Source organism: Symphalangus syndactylus, chromosome 19, assembly GCF_028878055.3.
Source record: "Symphalangus syndactylus isolate Jambi chromosome 19, NHGRI_mSymSyn1-v2.1_pri, whole genome shotgun sequence".
Taxonomy (NCBI): Eukaryota; Metazoa; Chordata; class Mammalia; order Primates; family Hylobatidae; genus Symphalangus; species Symphalangus syndactylus.
In genome coordinates this window covers 90,686,243-90,708,429 of record NC_072434.2, presented here as the reverse complement: position 1 = coordinate 90,708,429, position 22,187 = coordinate 90,686,243, and the positions used below count along the sequence as shown (strand labels likewise).

Below are 22,187 nucleotides of genomic sequence, written 5' to 3'. Positions count from 1 at the left end.
TGAAATGATTGCTTCTTGATGTTTACCCTTGGATAGGGATGACAGAAACACCCCCTCAGTGCTATGGATCTGCTGTCCTCGCTTTCTCACATTGTGTGTTTGCATTTGTTTTAATGTTGATCACAATTTAGTAACAAGTAAAACTTTACTTTTGACAATTTTGCCACTTATTTTGTAATTTGTAAGCACACATTTGAAGATATATTTATGCCATTAATATTTTAAGGCATGTTTTAAAATTTACTGTTTTCTGAAAAATTAAATGTAATTGGTTTGATTGCTGGAGATTTATTCCAGTTTTTCTCAAATGTATTTTTATTCTGTACGGTACATTTTTATGATTTTCTGATTAATGTCATCTTAGCATTATATTCTGGTTATCTATAATTTAAAATTGATTTCAAAATTTACTGGTTTCTTACAGTGCATCTGAAAACTTTCTCATCTATTTCATATGCTTCTGAAAATTATAACCTATAGTAGTATCGTGTACCGTGCCCAAGGCTCTTTTCATGTTAAACACTATAAACACGAACACCTACTGAAAGATAAAAATATACCTTATGATGATTATTACCTCATTCCTAGTGTTAAGTTTGTGGCTATTCTGTAGTAATTATTCCTATTGTTGGAAAATGTTCCAGTGATAATTACTGATGTTATTAATATCCATGAAAATAATTTAAAATACTTTCTATTGCTACATGTAAAATGTGAATTACTATCCCAGTTCTTCTTTCTTTCTGAAGATTTTTAGTCGCATGTATTTTATAATGAAATTCTCTCCATGTTGTATAAGGGGAAAATTCTGTGGCTATGATTAAGTGGACCAATTTTTAATACAGTGCTTCCCTTCTCCCCACATAATATTTGTTATTGCTAGAAAAGTAGAATATATGCAGTTTTGAGATTTTTGGGCATAATTGGCCTTAGATGTGTCATTTCTGCATTAAAATATAGGTTAGTAATCAGATGAAAGCAACTAATAACCTACGGCTTCTGTACTTTCTGGTGAAAGTTTTGTTAATGTTTTTAATTTGTATTTTTCTGCTTATAAATTTGTCCTTAAATCACTCCCCTCCTTCCCACCCCCCGACTCCTTCTCCCAACTTCCCGCCCCCCGACTCCTTCTCCCTCCTTCCCCCCGACTCCTCCCTCCTTCCCGCCCCCCGACTCCTTCTCCCTCTTTCCCCCCACTCCTCCCTCCTTCCCGCCCCCCGACTCCTTCTCCCTCTTTCCCGCCCCCCGACTCCTTCTCCCTCCTTCCCTCCCCATTCCTCCCTCCTTCCCGCCCCCCCTCACTCCTTCTCCCTCCTTCCCGCCCCCTGACTCCTTCTCCTTCCTTGTTCATGAAAGATCCTAAATTAACCTAAATAAATCCTGCAGCTTTCAGAGATGAGTCACTGAGCTCAGAATGTTGATGGTGTGTGATGATGCAAATCTCATCAAGCACACGGGAACTGGGTGAAGATCCCTGGGCAGAGATTTTTATCCCAGTCTACTGCTCCTCTCCTCATTTTACTCTGGTATAAAATTAATTAATCAAAGAGAAGAAACGGGCACCATAGAAATATATTGAGGCCAGGTAAAGCCAGCCTTCTTCACAGTGTAAATTCAAAAGTCAGTTCATTAGGCTGTGGAAAGTGGGTCAACATGCAGCTGTCCCTGACTGACAGTTTGTTCATACAGAGGAAGCTGCTGACTTCTGAATTTATGCTGTCAACAAGGCTGGCTTTACCTGGCCTCAATAAACAAGATCTTGTTGTATGTTTTTCTTTTGGTTCCTCTCATTTACATTCATTCAGGTTCTGTGCAGATAATAAACATACTAAGCTTATGTTTTAGCACATCTTTTTTTTTTTTTTTTTTTGAGACAGAGTTTTCGCTCTTGTCGCCCAGGCTAGGGTGCAATGGCTCAACATCGGCTCACTGCAACCTCCGCCTCCAGGATTCAAGCGATTCTCCTGCCTCAGCCTCCCAAGGAGCTGGGATTACAGGCGCCTGCCACCACGCCTGGCTAATTTTTGTATTTTTAGTAGAGACAACATTGCACCACGTTGGCCAGGCTGGTCTCGATCTCCTGACCTCGGATGATCCACCCGCCTTGGCCTCCCAACGTGCTGGGATTACAGGCGTGAGCCACCGTGCCCCAGTTTTAGCCCATCTAATTTTCATTGAAAGGCATATGGAATTCTGAGAGCTTTTCTAAAACTGCTTATGTCTTAATTTTTTTGACTTTTAAATTACGGACATTTTCAAACACACACAAAAATAGAGGGACTAGTAGAATGAATCTTCATGTTTCTATCAGCTGGTTTCCCTAATTTTCAGACTCATTTTATATCTGTCATTTTTAATACTTAACAGTTCACACAGATGTTCTTTCTCTTCCGAGTTTTAAACCTTCATTAGAATTAGTCTTTTCTTATCAAGTCTTTTGCCCTGCTGAGAGGTGTTTGTTAGTTGAATCTGAATTTGCTTAGCAAGTACAGCAGACATTTATTTATTTGCAGGTCTAGTGTGTACAAAATACTCTTGATATGGGGTTGTAGAAGTATGTGGCTAATTCTAAATCTCAAAATTCTCTATGAAGGCAGAAAACTGCAGCAGGTCAAAGTCTTACTTGAAGAATATGCATGTCTTTACCAAACTTGCACTTCCCCTGAAAGCAAAGGGCTCTGGGAGGATGAGAAAGTTCTTAATCCTGAGAGCATATTTCATTGTCTGGTGAGCTGATGGCTTTTTCTAATGGAAACTCATGATTAGTGCCTGAGAAGTTGGCAGTTTGTATTTTGAACACTGGAGTTTCTGGCGGAAGAATGGTGCATCTTTCCTGTCGGACCGGGTTCTCAATGCTGAACATGCATCTGCTGCGTAAACCTTAATTTTACTTGGAAAATTTCTTCTGTTACTTGTCATTTTCCTGGTCATATTCCCAGATATTCCTCCTTTTCAGCCCACTTCTTAGCACCAGTGTTAGTCTGACTCTGACTCTTAGCACCATTGTTAATACACACACACACCCTAATAGCAATTAGGGTTTGATTGTGGAGTTTTCTGTATAAATATATCCTATCCACTTATGAATTTGTTGCCTGGCTGTAAAAACTGAGTAACATGAGCCATAGAAAGGAGGAATTTTCCTAGGGGTGGGTGTCAAGGAGGACCTCATATCAGAAGTAGAAACTGACATAAATTTCAAAAGCGAGGATGGTGTTGGGAAACAGTGATACACGGTGGTCTAGAAATGCTCTTGGGGAGTGAGGGGTGTTGATTCCACCAACCTCCTGAGGGAAATGTATCAACCTCCTCCGGAGAAGGTTTTCAAAGGAAGTTGTTACCTGTGGAATACAGATTTCAGTTATATTTAGTAATTACAGTAGAGTTAGAATAAGAGCTTGATGTTTAAAATGTTTGTTTTGCACTAAATGTAATAGAAAGTGAGGGTAGGGATACTCCCAGAATTTCTCTAGAGGAGGGGATGCTGAGTGATAATCTGGTGGTTGGAGAGGCTAGAGCAAATTACTTGCAGCTTTATTTGCATAGTTTTTTTTTTTTTAAACTTAGATTGTATATTCCCTGGGGAGTGTGTGGCTGAACGGAGATAGAAGTGTGAAGTGTGAGCAATGAAAGGTGATAATTTCCACAGACAGCAATGAAGGTGTTCAAAGGATAGGAAGTGCACTGGGGATATACAGATGAACACAGGAGATGTGGTTATTTATATGCTTATAAAAAACAAAGGCCAATTTCATCTCTGCTGACTCTTTTTCACATTGTTTAGAAAAGATGTATGTCTCCATCTCTACAAGCCCTTTCTCCTCTCTACCACACACTTTTTTTTTTTTTTTTTAAATCTCCACTTCCATTTTCAAACAAAATTTCCTTTGAGTTTTTTTTTTTCCCCCTTTGGGAATAGGGTCTCACCCTGTTGCCCAGGCTGGAGTGCAGTGGCGTGATCTCGGCTCACTGCACCTCTGCCTCCCGGCTTTCAAGTCAGTCTTGTGCCTCGGCCTCCTGAGTAGCTGGGATTACAGGCATGCACCACCACGCCTGGCTAATTTTTGTATTTTTAGTAGAGATGGGGTTTTGTCATGTTGGCCAGGCTGGTCTCAAACTCCTGACCTCAAGTGATCTGCCCACCTCGGCCTCTCAAAGTGCTGAGATTCCTGGCGTTAGCCACCCCACCCAGCATCTGTTAGATTTTGAAATGGATTTATTGGTCAGGCGCAGTGGCTCATTCCTATAATCCTAGCACTTTGGTATGTTGAGGCAGGAGGATCATTTGAGCCCAGGAGTTTGAGACCAGCCTGGGCAAATAGTGAGATGCCATCTTTACAAAAAAACTTAAAAAAAAAATTAGCTGAGCGCAGGGTGGTACGCACCTGCAGTTCCAGCTACTTGGGAGGCTGAGGTGGAAGGATTGCTTGAGCCTAGGAAGTCGAGGCTGCAGTGAGCTGTGATCTCACCACTGCACTCCAGCCTGGACTACAAAGTGAGACCCTGTCTCAAAAAGATTTATCGTGGAGTGACAAATGCTGTGATTCAGTGTACTGATTGGGTCCTAAACATTTGCTACAAATATAGAAAATGTATATACTCCTAAGCATAAATATATCCTTTGAAACTCAGAAAATTACAATTAGCTACTTGGTGTGCTGAGATGGGAGGATTGCTTGAGCCCAGGAGTTTGAGACTGCAGAGAACCATGAGTGCTGCTTGGGGGACAGAGTGAGACCCCAACTCAAAACAAACAAAAATTTCAGTTAGAGAGAGGCCAAATTTAAATGGGAGGCTGAATAATATGATGGTTAGGTCATTGTCCTCAGTCAAGTAAATAAAATTCTCTCCATCTCAATTTTCTTATCTGTAAATGGAAATACTAATATCGACTTCATAGATCGCAAGGAGGATCAACTGTAAGGTACTTAGTAGTGTCCGACATGTATTATTAATTTCTACTACTGTTGCCCCCACCTCCCAGCTGTATTTTTATTGGATTATAGAACTTCAGTGTTTTAAGTCTCCCTGTGCTGTCATCTAGCCAAGAGCGCAGTCCACCACTGTTTGTAAACTCAGGTGGTTGCTCACAGTTGTGCCCAGTGCTGGTGTCTCTTGAGATCCTGAGAATTGCCTGTTTTCTTGAGAAGAAATTTTGCAAACAGGCAATGGTGTCTTTTCTTGAGGCTTAGTTTCAGTCATAGCCATTATGGACAGAAATCATTTAGTGTTGCCAACATTCTTAGAAACTCCATGATATCAAAGTAGTTTATTGGGATTTCACGTGGGAAATGTAAAAGTAGGCTTCCCTTGATGACTGAAATCTTTCTCACACATGCATCTTAAAAGAATGGAATTAAGGGTGCTTTAGTTGTCATGTTCTAATTAATTGAAACGCCGTGGAATGTATTGTATTTATTCTATCCCTTAAAATGTCCATTGATAATTATTGGCAATAGTTATTGATAGTCTCAACTTAATTTCAGTAGAATTTGTTTTGAGATTTTTTTTTAATGCACATAAAAGATTTCTTTAGGGATTATTGTACAGGGTTCTAGAAAAATATAATTTTTTTTCTGGGCTTATAACTTTCTTTTCTAAAAATTTATTTGGCAGCCTGATTAGAAATGTGGTAAAATCTGAACAATAAAATAGAAAATAGACTAGTTGCATAGAATGTTTCAAAAACAGACATTAGATTGGCAGCAACAAGAATAAAAGTGACCTTCCTGACCACAAAACATATGCCATTGTTAGTGTTTCCGGAGCTCTGCAAAGTACTGTTTAACTTTATAATGTTGTGCAACTGCCACGGAATTTTTTTGATTAGAAATTCCACATGTGTTTGAGAAGACGTTCCCTCCTTCTTTCTTTCAAATTAATAATTCTCCTGGTAGCATGTTATTTTTGTTCTTTAGGGTACGTATGTGACCTCTGGAGCTTGCTTTTCCAAAATCTAATTTTTAATTATATTAGCTGTAGCTGGTTTTGCAATATGTACTGGTTGCATAGATTGGAAAGTGAGTATTTTAGAGGGTGTTTTTGGTACTATGATATTTAAATTTTACAGTTTCATTCTGAGTAAATTCTTTTTTATTGGAGAATTCTTTTTTTTTTTTAAATTGGAGAAGGAGTGGAGAAGGTGTTAAAACAAGAATCTTACCAATTCATAATGTGATAAGAAATCATGATTTAATATTTTGTGGTATGTTAGAAATAAAGCAAGAGAAAATCATGATATTATATTCAAGATTGCATGCTTGTGTTTGGCCTTTACATTTAGAGTGATCATAAATAATGGATGTGATTTCTGCTATAACCTCCCTCATAATTTTAGTGAAGTATATAAATCAGCTTGGAGGGAAAATTACTGAATGACTTTTTTGTGTATCATTTTCATCCTCTGGTGAACAGTGTACCTCAATAAAAAGCGAGAACAAAGTTGATCATGTTATATTCAGCTTTTAATCTTAAATTTCCAGTTCTGTTAACCATCTCATTCTGGATACACTGGTGCTCTGTTATTTCATTGTTGTTGGTAGGCTAATTTGTGGGAAGAGTATTACCTCTGTTGTTTTGAAAGGTCAGGAGTGTGTATATGTTTGTCACTTGAGGGTTTCAAGTTCATGTAGGACCAGATTTTAGAACCTTTTTTGTTGATGAGCTCTGTTGGGTTTCACTACTGTAGCCTGCTGTAAAGTAGTACAGAAAGCAATCTTTTGAATTAATAAAGTGATGGATTATCTAATTACAAACTTGATGTGAAATGGCAGTATGATAACTTTGACTGCATTACTAAATGATCCCAGTGACTGATCAGATGTGCCTGGGTTCCATTAAGGAAAAATATGCCATTAAATATTTAACACTAAAAGCGAGCAGGCACACCAGGATGGCTAACCTCCAGTCACCGGGGTGCTTGTGTCTTTACGTGTGGCAGTGACTGCTACATGCCACATCTCTACTCTGCTCACAACAGCTGCTAGAATACTTAGCTGTTGGGATTATACTTCTCTTCTGGTGTTAAGTAAAGCAGGCAAACAGCTAAGATACTTAACTGCATGCAGATCCTGGCATTCTAATTATGAAATGGTGTCATGCATCTGTGATTTATATATTTTGTCTTTATTACAACGGATTGAATCTCGAAGTTGATTCAGGAGACAATTATTCTCAGAAATATTTCTCTACCTTCTAATAAAGTGATGTTTGTACGACACTTGGGCTTTCAAACAAAGCAACTCATTGTTTGGATTTTTAATGATGATATTTGTTTATCATGTTCTTCATTTGTAGCCATTTGGTTGAATCTTTCTTTTCACTTATGTGTTAATAACCTATGATGAGTTGGTGTATATTTATCATAGTTAAAAACCAGATGCCAGCTAAACTTCTGAAGTTGGGAAGGATAGTTAATAAGTTCTTAATCAGCATTTTTATTTATACCTGTATTGGTCAAGGTTAATTGCTTATGTAAGGCTAATGCTTTGCTTGAAAGTATTGATGGATAAATGTGTTTGTCAAGCCTTGTTGCTTTATCTGTTTGAGTGTATAACTTGCCATTAATGCAGACAGAGGTGATATTTTTTAAATGTCTGTATGACATTATGAAATGGCAAAGGTTACTGTCATTGCTTTGGCTTTTCCTTTAGTGGCAACAATCTACTGGAATACTGTGTCTCTCTACTAGAATGCAATTATGTGGAGCCAGGAATTACATCTTATTTATTTTGAATTCCTAACAACCTTCATTGTATGCAGTAGGTCTTTAATTTTTGGCTGATTGAAGCAATGTGAGAAAATAGTATCCCTTTTCCTTTTTGTGGAGCACACTTTGATAAATGTTTTTATGTTTTATTTATTTCATTTCATTAAAAAATTATTTTTAAAGGCAGGATCTTGCTCTGTCACCCAGGCTAGAGTGCAGTTGTGTAATCATAGCTCACTGAAGCCTTGAACTCCTAGGCTTAAGTGATTCCCCTGCCCAGCTGGGACTACAAGTGCATGCCACCATGCCTTGCTAATATTGTGTTTTACTTTTGTAGAGACAGGGTCTTGCTATGTTGCCCAGGCTGGTCTTGAAGTCCTGGGCTCAAGTGATCCTCCTACCTTGGCCTCCCAGAGGGCTAGGATGACAGACATGAGCCACTACAGCTGGCCCAGATAATGTATTTTTAAAAATTAATACATAATATAAATATATGAGACCTGACAAAAAGAAACACTAATATCATGATAGGATTCAAGAAATCTAGTAAGTTACTTGATAGCTCTGACTCATAGAGACTGCCATTATACTAAGTTCTTCAAGGAAAGATGAATGACTATATTAATTATTCCAGGTTTCAAGAACATTTTTCTGTAAAAGCTCACATTGTAAATATTTAGGCCTTCCAGACAGGAGACAAAAGTGAGTCACAACTGCCTCACGACAATTTGTAGTGTGTAAAGAGAGTGCTACTTATGGTCTCTGTGGTAGCTGCTTCTTTAAAAAAATTATTTTAAATTGGCAAATAAAAATTATATATATTTATCATGTACAACATGATTTTTTGAAATACATATATATTGTGGAGTGGCTAAATGGGGCAAATTAACATATGCGTTACCTCACATGCTTATCATGGCAACTCAACTCTGCCATTGAAGCCTGAAAGGCCCCATGTACAATTCGTGAATGAATGGGTGTGGCTGTATACCAAAGAAACATGGACACTGAACATTGATTTTTCATGTAATTTTCACATATTCAAAAATACTCTTTCTGTTTCTCCCCAACCATTTAAAAATGTAAGAAAACATCCTTAGCTTGCAGACTAAGCAGGTGGTGGGCCACATTTGGCCTTTGGGCCTTTATTTGCCAACCCCTGAATTAACATTTGTAAGCCCGAAGATTTTTTGCACACAATCAGAAATAGGATGTGCTGGGAGAAAATTCTCTAGTTAAAAAAAGGATCGGAAATACTTTGTTATTTTCTAAAAAGTCATTGGTTCTGTCAGTCTACGTTGCCAGTCACATTTCCGAGCACAGTACGCACATGGTAATTGTTTTTTGAGTTAATTTTTGTTTTACTCTAAAGCCAATTTAATTCAATAACTTTAAAAATGTTTTATCTCAATGGTATAGTAAGAAAACTGCAATTATTTTACTAAAGAGAGAAAGAAATTGTAAAATAGAAAAAGCGGGGCCTTTATTGTCTTAATATTTTAAACTGTCATTCTTAGCTGTTTCCTTTTTTTAAAAATTTTTAATTAATCTATTTATTTAGTTTTTGAGTCGGAGTCTTACTTTGTCACCAGGCTGGAGTGTAGTGGCGTGATCTCAGCTCACTGCAACCTCCACCTCCCAGGTTCAAGCGATTCTCCTTCCTCAGCCTCCCAAGTATCTGGGACTACAGGTGCACACCACCACACCCAGCTGATTTTTATATTTTTAGTTGAGATGGGGTTTCACCATATTGGCCAGGATGGTCTGGATCTCTTGACCTTGTGATCCGCCCGCCTTGGCCTCCCAAAGTGCTGGGATTACAGGCATGAGCCACCATGCCCGGCCTTTAATTTTTAGTTTTTTAAAAGACAGGGTCTTGGCCGGGCACGGTGGCTCACGCCTGTAATTCCTAGCACTTTGGGAGGCCAAGGTGGATGGATCATCTGAGGTCAGGAGTTTGAGACTAGCCTGACTAACATGGGGAAACCCCATCTCTACTAAAAATACAAAAAAAAAAAAAAAAAAAAATTAGCTGCGCGTGGTGGTGGGCGCCTGTAATCCCAGCTACTTGGGAGGCTGAGGCAGGAGAATTGCTCGAACCTGGGAGGGGGAGGTTGCAGCAAGCTGAGATGGCGCCATTGCCCTCCAGCCTGGGCAACAAGAGTGAAACTCTCTCAAAAAAAAAAAAAAAAAAAAAAAAAAATGAAGACAGGGTCTTGCTATGTTTCCCAGGCTGACTCAAATTCCTGGGCTCAAACAATCTTCCTGCCTCAGTCTCCTGAGTAGCTGAGACTACAGATGTGCTATCATGCCCAGCTTGTTTTTGGTTGTTAATTAAAGGTGTTATATTTTGTTATTTTGTTTTGAAATGAAACAAAGATAAAATTTTCTATTAGAAATACTATGGTTATGTAACTCAGGTTCAAAGTTTTTGTTTGATTTTTCTTAGATTGTGGATTATTGCCCTCAAACTTTAAATTATGACTTGGCTGTTTCTATTACAAATAAGAAGGACCTTTCATGGGAGGAAAAAAACAAATATGTTTTAGAGACATAATATTAACAGTGATGAAAAACTGTGATAAACTGCTGTATTAAATTTTGTAGTAGGCAGAAACAGAGTGATTTTTTTAGGGGCAGAAATCAGACATTGCCATTTGATGTGGAAAATAAGATGACTTGGCATATTTTAAAGGTAAGCAGGCGAGTTTGGGGATGGCTTTGCCAAAGCAGATTTTTTTAAAGCATTTTAATCAAAGAGGAAAACAGTCTTCCTTCTATCTTCAAAAGTTGATTTTCATTACAGTTTCTGTGTTTAGTACCTAATGTTACATGTTTAAAAAGACATATTCAAATAAATGTCTATTTACAAAGCATGATGAAGTAAGGACAGAAATACTGTTTTATTATCTGGAAGAGCTTTATAACCAGAGCGCTCCAACAATGTCTCAGCGTGTCTTGGTACAGCTGGAAGCTACTTCTTCCTGGAAGAGTTTCACTGAGGATTAGAATTACGTGTCAGGATGGGTTATCTCTATAAGGTAGGCCTAGATGGTATGTAAAGGGCTCTTTGAATTTGTGAGTTTGTGATACTTCTGGTGCATCATGGAAGGGTGTAGTTTATCTTCCCTCGCCTTCTCTATTGAGGTCCTGCTTACACTTTTTTTTTTTTTTATTCCCATGTATTTTATTTATTTTTTTTTTTAAGGAGAATTTTGACTTTTATTTTTTTTTTATTCCCATGTATTTTATTTTATTTTATTTTTTTAAGGAGAATTTTGACTCTTGTTGTATTTTTTTAGTAATGAATAATATTAACCTTTATTATTATTATTATTATTATTATACTTTAAGTTTTAGGGTACATGTGCACAACATGCAGGTTTGTTACATATGTATACATGTGCCATGTTGATGTGCTGCACCCATTAACTCATCATTTAACATTAGGTATATCTCCTAATGCTATCCCTCCCTCCTCTCCCCCACCCCACAATAGTCCCTGGTGTGTGATGTTCCCCTTCCTGTGTCCATGTGTTCTCATTGTTCAGTTCTCACCTATGAGTGAGAACATGCGGTGTTTGGTTTTTTGTCCTTGTGATAGTTTGCTGAGAATGATGGTTTCCAGCTTCATCCATGTCCCTACAAAGAACATGAACTCATCCTTTTTTATGGCTGTATAGTATTCCATGGTGTATATGTGCCACATTTTCTTAATCCAGTCTATCATTGTTGGACATTTGGGTTGGTTCCAAGTCTTTGCTATTGTGAATAGTGCTGCAATAAACATACGTGCTTATTCTTAAGGTTTCTACTCAGATCTTTGGTGAAATCTACTTGGCTAGGATTGAGCTTTCCCTTTTGTAAAATCAGTAGTCACTGTTATTTTCTATGCCAACCATTTGGCAACTGTGACTATCCTCTACTTTCTAAGTTGTCTGTCCTTTTTCCCTAGGTTCCCACTTAGATTATAAATTTCATGAAAATAGGTCATGTGTCTCCATTTTCTTCCTTAGGCAAAATCATACAACTTTAGGGCTGAAGAGATCACAGAAACTCTCTGACTCCATAGCCTTCCGATTTTTTCTCCTCTCCCTTTCTCCAGAATACATCAGTTGTGGCTTAGAGAAGGGGAAGTAGTCACCCAGTGACAGGAAGAAAGCTAGAACTGAAGTCTTCTGAGTTCCGTCTAATGCCCTTTCTGTTAGTTGGTGCCCAAGTGCTCAAGAACTTAGCTGCTAAATTGAAGTGAAAATGTGATACAAGAAACAGAAGCTAAATTACAGACAACCTTTCAGCAATATGTTTCTTATATTGAAGCCTATCTGTGTAAAGGCAGAAAATTAAAAATAAGTTACAGAATAGTATTATTCAACATTTGAAACTAGATTAGCTTGTCTAATGATGAGTTTCAATTCAGAGATTCTGTATGTCTGTGTTTAAATGATTTTGGCTTCCCAAACCAGCTGTCTGCCTTCCCTTCAGATAACTCAGTTATGAACAGAACTGCTGTATTACATATTTAAGTGTGTGGATTTGTCTCGTATTTCCCATTTTTTGGCCCATACGTGCCAGGAAACAAATGAGTATTAGACACTGGTACATGTCTTACATCAACAGGTCAAGGGACAGTTGGCAGATTGATCACAAGTTTCCTAGTGCCGCACTCCTTTGTTTTAATTTTTTATTCTACCAAGTATTTTAATGTGTACTTTCACATTGTCTTGTATAATAGCCCTTTGAGTTACGGGTATCGTGCCTTTGTAGATGAGAAAGTGCGTAAGGTCACACTATTTTTAAGTAAAAAGAGACAGAGCTTTAACATGGCTTTCTTCATTCCAGAGGTCTTATTTTCTGCATTCCACCACACTGCATTCCGTGTTATATTAGTTCTCTGTTAGAGCCCTAATTATGGACCATTGTAAGCCTTAGCAAAATCCAGAATGATGGAAATAAGAATATTTGATAATATTCTGTAATACTAAAATATTGCTCTAGGCAAAGCTGTAAATTATTTAATCAGGATTTTTGCTATTTTTATCCAGGTGGTACATCATGCCTTACATACCTCTGTCCTTCATATATTCAAATCTAAATAAATGCTGGTAGTTTGAGTGGGAGGAGGGTGGATTATTCATATCAAATGATTCTGTGCTGATGTTGCCACAACTGTATGTGACAATAAAGATAATTGACATGGAATTTGCATGGAGTTAAGGTACCTTTTGAAATCTGCATTCTACAATCTTGTAGTACTGCATATTAAAACATTAATTATTCAGGAGCCCTCCAGCTTGAGTCTGTATCATTTTCAAGCCATTATTGGGTGTGTTTTTCCGTATGATTCTATAGATACATGCATTTATAGATTTAAACATTTTCTATGCTATAAACTATATATGCAGTGTATAAGAAAATACTCTTTGGCCTTATTAACACCTCTTTTTCTTTTAGGGATATTTATTTGACCTTAACATTTGTACTTGATATTAATGACATAGGCAAATAATTTTAAAATGTTATTTTTGAATAAATACTTGTCAAGTAAAAGAAAAGCATTGGAGCTACATGTGACCAGACTTGGCAGTCATGGGCACTATTTCAAGTTTTGATTGACATTTGGCTTTCGTTTTGATGCTTATAGGAAAAATTTATCAAGACACTGTTTATGCAGAGCTGTTTAATTAGGATCACCTGAATTAGGATCAGAATTAAAAATATCCTTAATAGAATTTCCTTTCCTTCCCCGATGGGTGGCAGCATTTTCTTCAGCCAATACAGCGTCTGCAGAGGTGGGTGTGACATGCTGGTTTGTGTCCTAGGGTCTGTTTTTCCTCCTTTACAGTCATTCAGTGGCTGTGGGTCTTTTTTTTTTTTGGCTGTGGGTCTTTCAGGTTAGAGCAGAAGTTAGTAAGGTATATTGTTTGGGGGCCTCAAAAGTCTTCTGTAATAAGAAGTGACTATACTGTGTTTTCTTGTTTCCCATTTGGCCAAGATTTTATGGAACAATACCCACTTTGCCCAGGTGCAGTGGCTCACGCATGTAATCCCAGTCCTTTGGGAGGCCGAGGTGGGTGGATCGCTTGAGCTCAGGAGTTGGAGACCAGCCTGGGCAACATGACAAAACCCATCTCTACAAAAAATACAAAAATTGTGGTGGCTCATGGCTGTAGTCCCAGCTACTTGGGAGGCTGAGGTGGGAGGATCGCCTGACCCTAGGAGGTGGAGGTTGCAGTGAGCCGAGAACATGCCACTGCATTGCAGCCTGGGTAATAGAGCGAGACTCAGTCTCAAAAAAACGAAAAACAAACCAAAACCAACGATACCCACTTAAATCTCAAGGTATGCAGATTCGAGGTGTGATAGTGTTTCACCTTTGGAAATCTTTTAACCTGCTCATCATTGTCCTTCTGCCTGTCTCACCAATTTGTTTTAAAAGTTATTTGCTGGTTTGTCTCTTGTTACCTGTTGAATGACTATTCTGCTACCATGGCTTTACTTGCTTGCCTGTGTTTCTGAGCTCATCCCATATTTTCTATATATTAACAAAAATCTTCATCTACATGACCTGTTTTAACTTCAGATTCATCGTGTGCAGTGCCTAAACTCTGCCTTTTCTTCAGCACAGCATACTGCTTCTCCACCTTTTCTGTCTTTTCCCTTGACATTGCAATCTCCTGAGCCAGCCATGGCAGGAACATCAGGAGTACCTCTGATTCTTCCCCGCCCTCCTTCTGTATGCCCTGCTTCTGCTGCTTTTAAAGATCTCTTGACTCTATTGTTTTATTTTTATATTGTTTTGTCACTGTCCCAGTTATTAATAAAATCCTTCCGATCTCACCTAAATGGCCTCTAACTCATGTCCTTGCCTCTCACTCTTTCCCTGAGTCTCAATTCATTTTTATATTCTGCCATTAGAGATAATTGAAAAAAAAACCTAGATTTGATCATTTAATCTCGGCGAAAAGATGTCTGTTGATTCCCTACTGCCTTTGTATGAAATCAGGGCTTTTAAGTAGGCATTTGAGGACCCTGCAAGCTTCATCTCATGCCATGTTCCTGGAGCTGGCCGACTGCTTGCATAGACTGCAAGCAGCTTGAGGGTCGTAACCATTTTCCTAGCACCTGGCGTAGTGACAAGTAGATTGCAGAGATTCAGTGAATGTATGCTCTTCCTCCATGGCTTGCATTACGCTTTCAGTCCTTCCCATTGTCGCATTGCCTTGATGCCTCCATGCCTTCACGTTGCATTGTCACTTACGTTGTGCTTTAGCTCCTTCCCATTGTTGCATTGCATGTGTGTTTCTTCAAGCCACCGAGGCTTGAGGATACCTGCGGCACTGTCGCTATGACATTAGCAAATAAGTGTCCATAGGGTATTTCTCTAGATATAGATGTCTGTAGGGTATTTCTCTAGATAGGGAATTATTTTTGAAAGGCTGGGTATTTTTGAACCAATTCGTAAAGCTGCTCATATACACGAAGGAGAGGTCATGAAAGCTAATGACAATTCAGCAAGGCCTAGTTATGGCTGGGGTGTGTATGCGTGTGTGTGCGTGTGTGTGCATGCGTGCCACGCGTGTGAGTGTGCAAGGAGGGTGGAAATCATTACGTTCCTTTGGTTCCTAAGGCTGAGGGGCTTCTACCTGTAAGTTATTCTGATTTGGTAGAAATTTAGGTTTGAATAATATTCATTAGCAGTAGCTGAGTGGGCTTCTGCTTTGTCAACACTGCTGAGTTTGATAATTAGATGATTACAAGGATGTGATCACATTTTGTAAATCCTTCCCTAGAGATACCTATATGAGTTTGCTAATCATTATGGCAGGCTTCTAGCTTTTCTTTAGAGCAATGATGATGCTACAAAGATTTTTTTTTGTGCTGAAAATATTTTCCTCGTATCACTAAGATTTGGATGATATTTGTCACTTTCTGCCACCTCAGAGTCAGCAAGGAGAATCTTGCAAAGTATTTAGCATTTTGTGGAAACAAGACATTATGTTCTGTATGGTTAAAAATTATCTTTTAGTTTATTGGAGTGGAACGGCATTTTCTCCATGACAAGGAAGGTTTAAACTTGCTTCTTCTTGGTATTTAAAAGTTCTTTTGAAAACAACTCATGTTTTCAATTACAAAATAATACAGAGCTCTCAGTGAGTGTGATCATTCTATAGAGTGTGATCATTCCATAGGTCACATATTTACTAACAGTCTTCAGTATTAGTTGAGTAGGCTCTTTAAAGCCTTACTGTTAGGCCAGGTGTGGTGGGTCATGCCTGTAATCCAAGCACTTTGGGAGGCCGAGGCGGGCGGATCATGAGGTCAGGAGTTCGAGACCAGCCTGGCCAACATGGTGAAACCCTGTCTCTACTAAAAATACAAAAGTCAGGCAGGCGTGGTGGCACATGCCTGTAGTCCCAGCTACTTGGGAGACTGAGGCAGGAGAATTGCTTGAACCTGGGAGGCAGAGGTTGCAGTGAGCCAAGATCACGCCACTGCACTCCAGCCTGGGTGACAGAGGTAGACTCACTCTCAGAAAAAAAAAAAAAAAAAAAAAAAGCCTTACTCTTTGTCCTTGCCTCTAAAACTCAGGATTCCTTTTCTTCTTCCAAGCTTTGCTCGTACAGTTTCTTCAGCTCTGCCCGGCAAATTTCATTTAAACTGGTGCCTTTTCTAGGAAGCCTTTCACAACTCTCTTAGACATGTCCCATTATGACAGGAATGGGAAAGCAGAAGTGTAAAATATAAGTGGGTAAGAAAAAGGGCAGGAACTTCCATTATTTTGCTCCTCCAGTTAGGTGCTAGTATCTTAAGCTGGCCATTTCATTACTAACGGGAAGAGCTAAAAGCTCCAGTCCATCAAGATTGAATGGTTGCTGGAAATGAGTGTCAGTGTCTCACCTCCAGACATTTTGGAGCTCTTTTCTTCCAGTCCATTCATGTCATTCTGTCTTTTCAGGTAGACTTGCCTCCGATTGCTCTTGTCTTCTATGAAGAATCAAAAGATTAATGGTTTTTGAAAAAAGCAGATCTTGTTCATTGGAGCTGCCAAGTTACTAATTACTTCTAATTATCTTTATAGCAAAATGACAAACATAGAATTAAGTGCTGTATTGTACAGCAAATTTTTTTCCTGAAAACATTGCTTATAATGTTTATAAATAATATACCAGGTTATATTAACTAGGAAAATTTAGAGTTTAACAGGGTTCTATTATGAACCTTTTTGTGGAAGAAGATTTATTTTGGCCAGCTCATTGCTCTGTCTTAAAACCTAGATTTCCTCATGTAGTGTCTGATATTCCATAAAGTAAGGCTCATTTGCAGTCAGTTAAATCTTTTTCTTTTTTCTTTTGCAGAGACAAATCATTTTTTAAAATGGATTTCACCAGATTCTTAGGGCCTATTTGCACTTATATTTCTAGAATTGGGTGGGATCTGCCTTTCTAAATTACAATTCATAGGAAGAGTGCTATGGAATTGGCTAGTAAAGACTCTTGGCCATGAAGGCAATGTCTCAGCAAGTGGCTTCCTCTTTTCCAAAACCTTGTTAGTGTCCTTGGGAGCATTTCATTGATAAATACGTATCCCACAGTCCAGCTTGCTTTTTTCTGAATGTAATTTCAAAGCCCAGTAACCTCAGCAGATTTTTTTGATTGACCACAGTAGACACAGAGTATGAGAAACAAAATAGAATCCTCAAACTTTCTACCTGGTAAATAGAGGAAGTAAGGATAGTATTTTCAGGGGTATTCATTTTCAGGCAGCCATTCAGTTCTGACATGTTTGACGTATTGGAGTTTTTGGTTATTCTATTCCTGTTTGTGGTAAACTCTCTAGTTCACTATATCTTTGTCTGGCTGGAGGAGTATGATAATCTGAGTGCCTGCTTTTATTTTCTTGTCTGCATGTATTTTATATTTCTGTTTTCCCATCCATGGCATAATGTGATCATGTATTTTGATAAATGCATTGTTTTGCTAGAATTTTAGCCTATTCTGTGAAATGAAAAGCCCATGAGAAGACTTTATGCTTGCTAGTATTAAACTTTTTTTTTTAACAATTAAAAAATACATATTGGTTATGGAGGCACCTTTGATGTTCTGCTAATTATATTAATACAGAATGGATGCTTCTTAAAAATTTTTAGTGCAAATAAGCTTTTAAAATCTTACAATCTTAGGCACATAAACAATTTTACATTTTTTAGATGGATAATAAAATCTTACTATCTTAGGCCCGTAAGTAATTTTACGTTTTTTAGATGGATACTAGTTTAGGTCCTCATTTTGATGTTGTTTTTAAAAATATTGACATTACAGTCCTTTCCATCTTTATTTTTAAGTGACAGCAGAATCCCGAGTATAAGAAAATGTGATTCATTCTCCCATATTGAAGTCATTTAATCATTCTTTGCCTAACAGCTGCTTTCTATTCAGTACACTGAACATAAAATTCCGGAGTGCCTTTGTGCTATCATAAATTTTACATGTGAACCATTCTTCCTCTTAAGTATCATATGGTATTGCTGTTTTGAATTTGTCAGTTTGGTAGGGCGTTTTTCTAGAGATTGCTGTTGTAGTCCGCTAGGAGGGCCTTCTTCTGGGACGAAACTCTCTCCCTCATTCTCTATATCACTGTGATATTTAGTATTATTACAATATTTAGTATTATTCGTTCGCAGTAAAGAAGTGGGGGAAAATTGGTTCGACTTGTCATCCTTTTATTTCTATGGCATATTGAAAAAGTGGACAAATAGGGCCAAAACAAAGCAGTGGGATTCTTTTTTTTTTTTTTTGAGACGGAGTCTCGCTGTCGCCCAGGCTGGAGTGCAGTGGCACGATCTCGGCTCACTGCAAGCTCCGCCTCCCGGGGTTCACGCCATTCTCCTGCCTCAGCCTCCAGAGTAGCTGGGACTACAGGCGCCCGCCACCTCGCCCGGCTAATTTTTTGTATTTTTTTTAGTAGAGACGGGGTTTCACCGTGTTAGCCAGGATGGTCTCGATCTCCTGACCTCGTGATCCGCCCGCCTCGGCCTCCCAAAGTGCTGGGATTACAGGCGTGAGCCACCGCGCCCGGCCTAGCAGTGGGATTCTTACTTGGCTCTTTTAGGTCAGAAAGAACCAGTTTAATAAATTTCAGTTCAGCAAATTTGTATGACTCTATTCACGGCACCACGTGGGAAAAATAAGGATAATTAAGACTTCATTCCCGCCCTGTCTGGTAGGATAAATGAAAGCAATACAGAAATAAATAGAGTTATACCGAAGGTTCTTTGAAAGCAAAACTGTGCTGCCTTCTTTTTGTAAATCTTGCTTTCCACGTTCAGTACACTGGAGGTGCTCACAGTGTTCTCCAGCAGACTGCGATAATGGTGATACGGAGACCTAAGATGGAGATTTGAGGTGGGGAGATCTTTTGATCTGGCCTTTAATGGAAGATATTCTAGGTGGAAGAGTCAGTGCTGACTTCCTAGAATTTAACAGCCACCATTGCAAATAGGCTAACGAGGTACCTCGAGCTGAGGATTAGATCCTTGTGACTCTGGATGCCGAGGAGCTTCTTGCTGCTGGTTCATGCTTGACGGATGTGCCTGTTTTGGGTTAGGTGCAGTTGATTTCAGGTTTCCCCTGCAATTTATGCCTGGGGCTGTTCTAGTGAGCCTCACTTCCCTTTGTGAGCCCTCCTCGTGCTGCTTTCTCTTCCTGATAAGAATCCCCTAATTTATGAGAGCAGCGTTCTTCAAATGGGAAACGTGGCGGTAGGCCTTTGTTTATTTATTTTGCTTTTTGTTTTCTGTTTTTCAGAATAAACTGAGAAGGATTTTTAGAAAGACATGAAGAGAAAGAGCCGCCTAAGGTGACTCAGGATTTGGTGTCTCAGGTGGTTTGAGATCTGTGAAAGAAGAGGGTTTCAAAAAGGAGGTGGCCAATATATAAAAGGACAAATTCAGCACTAAATATAGCAATTAGAAATTCAGCGGAGCTATTTCTCATGTGGACTAAAAGTGTGAAAACTATTTTATACTCCGGACTAGAAGCTGAGTGATTAGGCTTCTGCTGTTTTTACCAAAATGATAAGTTGCTTCTCAGAATGTATTGCTCTGAATGAAAAGCTGAGTTGTTTTTTTTTCATTCTTAAGAAAAACCCATCTGCCCTGTGTTTGAAACTCAAGATACTTCCATCTGAATTGATGTCAGGTCATTGGTCTGAGGATCAGCCAGTATGTTTTGAAGTACTGTATCTCACCAGGAACCACAAAGTCACTTAAATCCTAAATGACTTGGCAAAATCCTTGTCATTAGGATTGGCTTTGCCAAGTCATTTAGGATGAGCAAACTTGTGACTGTTTTGTTCTGTAATGAAAATGTCTAGTGTGAAGAGGAACAGAGGTCAAAATGATCTTATCTGAGCGAGTTTGCTTCAGTTAATCCTTTGTAGTGCAGAGTTTTACAATATTACACCTTAAAAGTGGGGTGCAGGCCGGGCGCGGTGGCTCAAGCCTGTAATCCCAGCACTTTGGGAGGCCGAGGCGGGCGGATCACGAGGTCAGGAGATCGAGACCATCCTGGCTAACACGGTGAAACCCTGTCTCTACTAAAAATACAAAAAATTAGCCGGGCGTGTTGGCGGGCGCCTGTAGTCCCAGCTCCTCGGGAGGCTGAGGCAGGAGAATGGCCTGAACCCGGGAGGCGGAGCTTGCAGTGAGCCGAGATCGCGCCACTGCACTCCAGCCTGGGTGACACAGCAAGACTCCGTCTCAAAAAAAAAAAAAAAAAAAAAAAAAAAAAAGTGGGGTGCAAATTTAATTTTGGTAATACTTATACCATAATAAATTGGAGATGTAGGTTTATTTTTATGTATGTTATGTGATCTCTTAAGTATTACACTAAAGCACCAAAGTGACTATTCATTGAAAAGCCATATCTGTTAGTGGTTCCACCATGCTGTTAAAGTATTATAATCTTAGAGTATAAAATATAGTTTTATTCATGAGCATTCAAATAGGAAAAATATATCTGTCCCAGTTTCTAATTTTTTTTTTTAAATTTCAAGGGAAAAAATGGCACAAAGTTTGAAGATACACCCTGTTGAATTTTTTTTGAGACGGAGTCTTGCTCTGTCACCCACACTGGAGTGCAGTGGCACAATCTTGGCCCAGTGCAACCTCTGCCTCCTGGGTTCGAGTAATTCTCCTGTCTCAGCCTCCCAAGTAGCTGGGACTACAGGCAGGCGCCACCACGCCCTGCTGATTTTTGTATTTTCGGTAGAGAAAGGATTTCTTCATGTTGTCCTGGCTGGTCTCGAACTCCTGACCTCAAGTGATCCACCTCCCAATGTGCTGGGATCCTGTTGAATATTTTTAATTCAGCTTAAATTTGTATAAGCCTTTAATTTTGATTTGTAATGATGACAGGAGCAGAAATGTATTTTGTGGTGCCACCGAGAGACTTCAGCAAATCCGTTGTAAGTTGTGTGAGAACATGGCTCACCTATCAACAATAGCTGTGTCTAAGCTTGAAGGTGAGAACTTTAGTAATTTTGCTTTGTCATGGTTGAACGCTGCCATTAGACATCAAGACCACATTAAAGAGGAGAGTTGGGCTGTTAAATATCATACTCATTTATTAAGATAAGATAATGACTGAAAATTGTAGGGCAAGCTAACTTTGTATACTTTTTAAAGAAAGGAACCTTAAAATGTTTTTTATTCCTTCATGTTAGATTTTGTAATTAAGAATTCTGTGGTAATTAATACAAAGTCTGACTTTAGTTAGAATATTTCTCTAAATATGACAGTGGAAGCCCATGTGTTATTTCAAATAATCTTCTTCAAATAGCTATATTTCCTCTATCATCCTTATTTATTTATTTGACATGGTCTCACATTATCCCTCTTTAATATTCATTTTTAAGCAGATTTATGAGAAAATATCCCTTATCTGTATATTATGAAATGGATGCAGCCTGAATTGACCATTAACATTTTTTTCTAATGTAACAAAGCTGTGAAATTAGCATGATTCCTAATATTTTATGTTAAAAAGATGATTTGTGTTACATTGAAGATAACAAGGAAGCTCTTCTGCTGAGGCTTGTGTTGAAATGAGATTTTCTATAATTCTATTAAATTGTTGTTGGAGTTCAACATTTTTCTGGAGACGATTCTGTATCTTCTTGTAAGATTTTAGAATAAAATATGAAACAGAATCTTTAATCATTGTTTCACTGAATGAGGTCTGTGCTCCTCAAAATGAGTGCTCTGAACCCTTTCGGATTCAGCATTACTGTGAGAGATTTAGGACACCTTCTCATGTAAGCTTATGGCAACCTCAGGAAAAGGGACTTATGTTAGGCAACAGATTCTAAAGTAACACATGCTCCTTATTCCAAGTAATTGTATGAGAATTTAGCTTCCATCTTCTGTGCCTGTTGTAAGGCGTAAGACCAAGCAGGTATATGTTAGTTGTTCCTGGTG

The 22,187-nt window shown here is 38.6% G+C and overlaps 1 protein-coding gene across 2 annotated transcripts in view; it reads left to right on the top strand.

The window, feature by feature from the left end:
* SMYD3 (SET and MYND domain containing 3) overlaps positions 1-22,187 on the top strand; it is a 745,729-nt gene that overhangs the window by 173,302 nt on the left and 550,240 nt on the right. The window lies entirely within an intron of this gene.